The sequence below is a fragment of the Chrysochloris asiatica genome, unplaced genomic scaffold (assembly GCF_000296735.1).
Source record: "Chrysochloris asiatica unplaced genomic scaffold, ChrAsi1.0 scaffold00323, whole genome shotgun sequence".
Lineage (NCBI taxonomy): Eukaryota > Metazoa > Chordata > Mammalia > Afrosoricida > Chrysochloridae > Chrysochloris > Chrysochloris asiatica.
In genome coordinates this window covers 2,142,315-2,150,252 of record NW_006408841.1, presented here as the reverse complement: position 1 = coordinate 2,150,252, position 7,938 = coordinate 2,142,315, and the positions used below count along the sequence as shown (strand labels likewise).

The following is a 7,938-nucleotide window of genomic DNA, read 5'->3' as shown; positions in this document are numbered from 1 at the left end:
TTTCTCAATGCAAGATTTTCATGTCCCAAATTGCTACAAGCTTTTAAGAGAACATTAGTTAGGGAGCTTTCTGTACCTTAGTGTTCTGGGTTTTTATTGTCCAATCCTGCATGATAGGATAGTTGACATCAGTCTCCCAGGTGTGTTTCCTGGTCTGGCCAGCACCAATTTGCCAGCATAAATTCTTAGGTACCAAACCAAGACAACCTAAATACTCCAAGGATTACTTCTCCAGAGCCAAGGAAAGTCCACCTTACTTGGGATAAAACTAGGTCCTTTAACCCACAGTATTACCAAGATATTGCACTTTATGAAGTGATAAGCAGTTATCTAAAATTTTCAGGACAGAGGTGATAGGCTGGGAGGATTAAAAACTTCCACGTGAGGGATCGGCGTGAGAGGTTACTTTGGAGGGCGGCGCCTCAGGGACCATGGCTGAGGGTGATAATCGCAGCACCAACCTGCTGGCTGCAGAGACAGCAAGTCTTGAAGAACAACTGCAAGGATGGGGAGAGGTAATGCTGATGGCCGGCAAGGTCTTCCGATGGCAAAGAGCCTGGTTTCCACCTGTGATCCTGGGCATGCTTTCTTTGGTATTTCTGACGATCTACTATTTAGATCCATCTGTTCTGTCTGGTGTTTCCTGTTTTGTTATGTTTTTGTGCTTGGCTGACTACCTTGTTCTCATCCTAGCACCTAGAATCTTTGGCTCCAATAAATGGACCACTGAGCAACAGCAACGATATCCATGAAATTTGCAGCAATCTCGTGAAGACTCACCACAGAACTGTGGGCTGGTGGAAACGTCTCTTTACACTGAAGGAAGAAAAGCCTAAAATGTACTTTGTGACCATGATCCTTTTCTCTTGCTGCGGTTCCCTGGGTAGGACAGCAAGTCCACAACCTTTTTCTTACCTGATTGTAGCTTTCACACTGTTGCTTCCTGGACTAAACCAACATGGAATCATTTCTAAGTACATTGGAATGGCCAAGAGGAAAATTAACAAGTTTCTCAAACACAAAGAAAAGAATGAGCAATGTATCTGCTTTCTTCAGTGTGGTTATTGGAGTATACATTGTCCCTGAGAACAGTTGCTACTATGCTGCCTAAAGGAAAATGTTACACAAGTAGCTCTTTGCTCTCCCTCACTCTGCCCCTAGTTACTAGAAACTCCAGATTTGCCAAGTAAAGCTTTGTGTGTGCCTAGTGAACTGTTGACTGTTTGTGGCTATAGTCTCAGCAGTTGACCTCATATGGACCACTTGTTGTTTTTTTCTCACCCACAGTTCATTGTATTATTTTCAGGCAATTTCATTTAAAGTAATATAGTGGTGAACTTTATCCTTTATTACCTTTAGTTACCAGTGACTCCTGAAAATTGTTCGAGTTAATCTTTGCTTGCAGGAGTCGTGGTCTGTGGCTATGGGAAGTTGGTCCTGCGGCCTGCTTCCACAGGCCACTTACCAGGAACTGGCTGGCTCCGAACTTGGAGACCAGTATCACCACTGCTGATGAATAGGACAATCCAGATTCACTCCTCATTCTGTGCCTTTAGGGTGGAAGAGGAGTCCCCCATAGCATCAAAGGAAATGAATGCCATGCTCCTAGTATTTGCTGTTTTCTTCCTTGAGCCAAACTTGTAATTTGTAGGCAACATTGATCTCTTCTAAATGGGGGCTCTTGAAGGGCAGAGAGCTTTGGCCCCACTTAGGCTTAGAGTAAAGTCCTTAGAGCCTTTTCAATAGCAGACTTCCAAAAGATAGAGGGCTTTTAATATAGTTTTAATTGTAGTAGAATTTCCAGCTGACTGAAACTAAAGTGCATAAAATGTTAAAGCCCATGTCTATGACCTTCACTTCAGGGACAAAAGTCTTAGGTTAGTCGGGATTCATTTCTGTAGAAGGTAGATTATCTTCCTAATTTCTTAAAACCAGAAGTCTTTAAAAGTGTGCCTCAAGCTACTCATCTTGTGGTTATGCTGGCTCTTTCAGTGCCCACAGGTATGGACTAGGTGTCTGACTGTTTCCCTCTATCTTTCTCTGAAGCAGGCAAGGGCTGTGGTAAGAACTGACTATGACAATGATTGTTAGCCTCTGGCCTGCAGAGATTCCTTAACTCCTGGGAAAGCTGCTTAGAATCAGTCTGTCCTTTTCAGGAACTAGAAATTGAGAGTAGTTAAAATCTGTAGGAGTAATCCTATGAGGGCCAACACTGTTGGGACACATTTGGGAACAATTAAACTCTGAACTAAGTGTCATAGAGTTATGTGAATTGATTGCACTGATACTGTAAAACTTTGACCTTGTGGTATACCTGCCCCTAAATAAATATGTCCCCCTCTCTGTAAACAGTAATGCCCATGTAGCATGTGAGTGTGTGTTTAATGTTTCATATGAAAATGACCTTCATTTTATGTGTTTCCTCATTGTATTTAAAGCGTTATCTTACCTGGGTATATGTGTGTGTTCTACTGATTAACTACTTTTACTTTACCGTTTCTTTTACTTTATTTTTTGTAAAAAGAAAAATGCAAAAAAAGCTGGAAAAAAAAAAAAAAACTTCCATGAAAGTGACAAGGTAAAGTTTTTTGAATATACTATTTGAAAACGTAACTGTTATTGTTGTTAAGTGCCATTGAGTTGGCTTTGACTTATAGTGACCCTGTATAGGGCATTCAGGGTATAAATCTTTGGGGGAGCAGAAAGCCTTAGTTTTCTTCCATGGAGAACCTGGTGGGCTTGAAATGTCAACCATGTGGTTAGCAGTTCAGTGCTTACTCATCAGATCTACCACACTCTTTAGATACCAACTGAATTACCTGTAGATAATTTAAAAGTTTGCTAAAAATATATATTTTTTAATGTGCTAAATATAATTTTAAAACAGCTGCAGCAGCACATTGACAGGGAGCTTCCAGAGATTGGGCAAGACAGGATGTGGAAAGAGGGATATCATTTCTGAAGTCAGATGGAACTTGGCTGGAAGGAGAGAATACTAGAAAGATGTTTACCTGTGCATTATTGACTATGAAAGGCTTTCGATGGTGTGGATCATAACAAGCTACTGATGATAATGAGAAGAATGAGTAGTCCAGAACACTTAATTGTGCTCGTGAGGAACCTGTACATAGACCAAGAGCCCATCGTTCTGCACAGAACAATGGAACCTTCTAGAAGTTGTACATTTAAGCTTTAGAATTATTATTATTATTTCTTTTCATGAAATAGGGGTCATCCACCTCCCTTCCTCCTCCATGGATATTCAACTGAGTTAGCATTATTTATTAATAAGAGCATTACAGTTGCTCTTTTGGGTGGGATGCGGTGGGGAAAGCAACCACATACATGTGGGTCTGTTTCTTGTCCTGATCTGTTTATCTTGATCCAATATCACAACAGTTTAATTTTGATAATGAGTACTGGCGTCTTAGTGTGGCATTGTAGGATAAGCACTGGATTGCTAACCACCAGGTCAGTGGTTCAAACACACAAGTAGCTCCTCAGAAGCCCTACACAGGGTCGCTAGGAATCGGATCCCACTCAATGACAGTTAACAACAACATAATGAGTCATGATAGTTGTAGTGTAAATTCAGTTCTTCCCCTAGAGCACAGGAAACCAAACAGCCAGAAGATGAAAGATAAAACTCAAGCAGAGCATCCCATTACGACATTGCATATTGAGGGGCGCATGCTCGACGCATACGCATTCTACAGCTCGGATTGCACGGATCTGGGCGGTAGGGTGAATGTCACTTCCGAGGCGGGAGAAGGAAGTTGATTTACTATGGTGTGTCCTGCAACCAGGTAGGACCGAAGAGGTCGGAACCTCAGTGGAGAGGAGACAGCGTCTGGTCTAGCGTGAAACTTGGCAGCAATTTTCTGAGTCGCTTGAGGGGAGAGAGCCTGGTGTAGAGGCCCAGAGAGGCTGTGGACCCATGCCGGCTTCCTGGACCTTGAGGTGGGACGCCTAAGTGGCCGTAAGTTTCCTGAAGGACGAGTTCACTCAGGCACATACATTTAGACTCTTGGGCCTGCTGTCTTCTAATTGGGCAACCCGCACTTGTCGCTGACCCTTCCCTGAGTCTGGGTTTCCTCGGCTGGAAATGAGTGACCCGTCCATACTTCAGAGAGGCTAATATATATGAAAGGGTTGTTGTTGTTGAGTGCCATCGAGTTAGTTCCGACCCATAGCGACCCTGTATGGGGTTTCCGAGGTTGTAAATCTTTAATGAAGCAAAAAGCCTCCTATTTCTCCCTCGGAGTGGCTGGTAGTTTTGAACTGCTGACCTTGTGGTTTGCAGCCCGAGTCAAGGGTACTGCTCCCAAAAGCTCTTCACTTGTTACCAATTTAAGCTCCTGATTCAAGTGCTTGTGGGAGGCCGGTGTTTGTTCAGGTGGTGTGATCACCTACCAGCACCAGAGGCTGATGGGCCCCTTTACCCTGGTCCACAAAAGGTTAGCAAACAGATCCTATTTTTTTCGGAAGAGCAGAGAGAGACTGCCTTTTTTGAGCACCCTTGGAAATAGCTATTTTATCAAATCCTCTTTCAACCACTTTCTGATATGTGACTTTGAGCAAATGTCTTCAATTCTGAGCACTTGTCCCACTTGTAACTCTAGAATTGAACCTCAGCCTGTTTTAAGCAACCCCACACAGGGTCTCTATGTGTCGGAACCAACTCCACGACACTTAAGAATAGCAACTCTAGTTTCAGTTTGTAACTCTATTCTTAAGATTGTCTTAAAGCATAAGTGAGATTGTGCATGAAAGGTACTAGACAATGTCTAGCACATAGTAGGTACTGAATAGATGATACCCGTTTGATTTCCCAAGCTTTTGGTATACTTTTGAAATAAGTTACTGTGTTTGCTCAAGAACATAATTCTTTCCCTTAGTGTAATTGTCACATTTCCCAACCTGTATGAAGTGTAAAAAAGAAGAAATCATAGATGGTGAAAAGGATACTTCACTTGGTGATATAAAATTGGGATTAGTGAAAATATAGTGAAGGTTTTTATTTCTCCTGAAGCTTATGCTGCAAGGGAGTGGAGATGGAAAGAAGGAAGTGGTAGGGTCATGGCTGGTTTTTGGGGAGGGTTAACAGTAAGAATGGCAAAGCTCATTTTTCTGGGATTGCCCAGGATGACATTCATTCTCCTAGCCTCACAAGGCAATGTGGTACAGCGTTCAAATTGGCAATTGACTGAGCTTATGTAGTTCTAGAAGGAGCTTTGGTAGCATAGTGTTTACAAATCGGGCTGCGAACCTCAAGGTCAGCAGTTCAAAACTACCAGCTGTTCCACGGGAGAAAGATGAAGCTTTCTGCTCCCATAAAGATTTACAGCCTTGGAAACCCTGTACAGGGTTGCTATGAGTAGGAACCAACTCCAAGCCACACAACAACAACAACAATATGTAGTTCTAGTAGTATTTGCTTTAAAGCAAGGAATTATAAAAATGGTTCATAAGATGTGTTTTATTGAGTTCAACTTTCTAGGAAACAGATCACTTTTTTGTTTTCCTTTGCAATATTTGGAGCCTCTTTGCAGTTATACATGTTATTCTAGTACATTGGCAAATGCGGAGGTTTTTTTTTATTATAAAAACTGCAGATTCTGAAAAAAGCATCATTAGAAAGGATCTTTTTGTCGTCCTCTTCCCCACCCCTACTGTAGGATTGATTGGGATCTGGTGAAAATAGTTACCAAATGAAGCAGTTGCTGTTGAGTCAGTGCCCACTCATGGTGACTCCCTGTGTGTGAAATCTATTCCATAGAACTTTCAACCTTTCTTTCATGGAGCATCTGTGGTAGACTCTAACTCCAACTCTTTTTTTAAACTTTGTATTGTGAATTGACTGAAGATTACCAGACAAGATTGTGTTGTATCTATAGATTGCCTTGGGTAGTATAGACATTTTCACAATGTTAAGCCTTCCTATCCATGATGATAGGATATTATTCCACTTTTGTCAATTTCTTTAGCTTTCTTGTAGTGGATGTTTTTTTTGTTGTTGTTGTTTTCGTTTTACAATCATTTATCTTTTGGATTTAAAATTTTTTTGCGGGGGAATTGAGTGATAGTTTACATGGGAGAACTTTGGTTTTGCATTCATCATTTCATTGCAATTATTACAGTCTCTTTTGTTCATCATCATTGAACAGTATTGCTTTTATTCCCTCTGGTTTTGTTTTGTTTTTGTGATGTACATTAGAACACTCAGGAATATATAATAATTTAAACATCCAAAGGGAACATTCTGCAAGCCTGCCTCCTGGCCAGCAGCACACAGCCTTTCTCTTTCCATGTGTCTAGAGCCTACAACTGCTCTATGACTCCATGTCCTCATTTCTGCCTCCTCTGGTGCCACTGTTTTCCTGAATAGGGTCCCACATTCTGCTCATGCTCTTTTCCCTTTATGGTCCTAGAGTCTTCTGTTCCAGGAATCTAAGATTAACCACTCCCTCTTTTTTGTTACAAAACTGCTACCTTTACAGTTGTGATGATCACAATCAGTCATGATAACAGTTGTTGTTAAGTGTTGTGGAGTTGGTTCCGACCCATACCAACCCTGTATAGGGTTTCTGAGTAGCACCAGGTGAGTTTGAACCTCGATTCAAAGCCAACATTGCAATCCAGTGCATTAACCCACAGTGCCACACACTATTAACTCATAAGAATCCCATCCCCATCTCCTTTCACCAGACCCTTCTAGACAAGATGAAAGCTGTTCAGTGGGGATTTGACCTTCCCCCACACATTCTGAAACTAACTCCGCCTTGGAAATGTGTCTTGTAGCCCTCCCCCTTCCCCATTTTAGGTAGCCAGTGTCTAAGTTGCCTGTCCCTATCAATCCTGTATTCAGAGGGTATAGCTACAATCATTCATTTTTATTGCATTTGTTGTATAAAAATGTAATGAGTTGGGATAGAGGAGTGGGTGGCACTTCCCTGACTGGCAGGACAGGTACATGAGCTTGGGACAAGTAGCGGGCAGGGTCACAATAGGGGCTCCAGCCTGGTAGAGAGACAGCTTTTGGGCAAACATAAAACATTAAGCTGCAACTCTATGAACTTGGTATTTTGAAAGAACAAAAGATTGAGGAGGCATGAGCATTTTTAACTCCTGCCTCTCCCGACTCTCACAGGGGGGAAGGTCCTGCCCATGGCAGAACCTAACAGAGCCTGAACGGATGCACTCACAAGGAGGACACTCTCGAGAACCAGTGAGCCCGCAGGAAACAACATAGTCCATCCCAGGGGGGTTCTCATAGCTACAGCAGGCACAACCGGCGAATATATAGGGAAAATTGGGAGGCCCAAGGCACAGGGGGACAAAGGGACATTTTAGACGTCATCAAAAAGAGACCCCATTTGCCCACAAGCACGAAGCCCATCCCCCACCCCTTCAGCCTAGGTCAACTCTCCGTTCAGACTCAGAGACCAGGCCCGGGCTAGGTAGCAACTCAATCCCAATAACAAAATACCCCTGCTGTGGCTTAATCTGCCAGGCCACAAACTCTGAAAAATTGCAGGAATTGTGAGCTGCAACCGCTGCACCCCACAACATATCAACAAATACCAAAATCTAGAGAGATCCAAAACAGAGCAATAACATCTTAGATTAACTGAAGAAGCACAGAGTGCAGGACTTGCTGACGGCTAGGGCGAGGGTCTCTGGCAAAAGTGGCTCAGAACTCCAGGCAGAAAGGGGGCAAGACAGAGCTCCCGGAACCAGACCCACAGAGATAGGAGCGGTCTAGAGGCTGGGAGACTTGTAGCCAGTGGAAGTTGGAGTGGAGGTGGGAGGGCACGTACCCTTAAACCCTTAAACCCGCTGGCCAGGCTAGATGATCTGGGCCAACAGCCTGGGAGAAACAGGGCGGCTGGACTGAAGAGGGGCCGCAGAGACGCCAAGCCAAGGAAACGCTCTGAC

The 7,938-nt window shown here is 43.1% G+C and overlaps 1 pseudogene; it reads left to right on the top strand.

Moving 5' to 3' along the window:
* Window positions 1–428: 428 nt before the first annotated feature.
* Window positions 429–1,086, top strand: LOC102834003 (annotated as a pseudogene).
* Window positions 1,087–7,938: the final 6,852 nt, after the last annotated feature.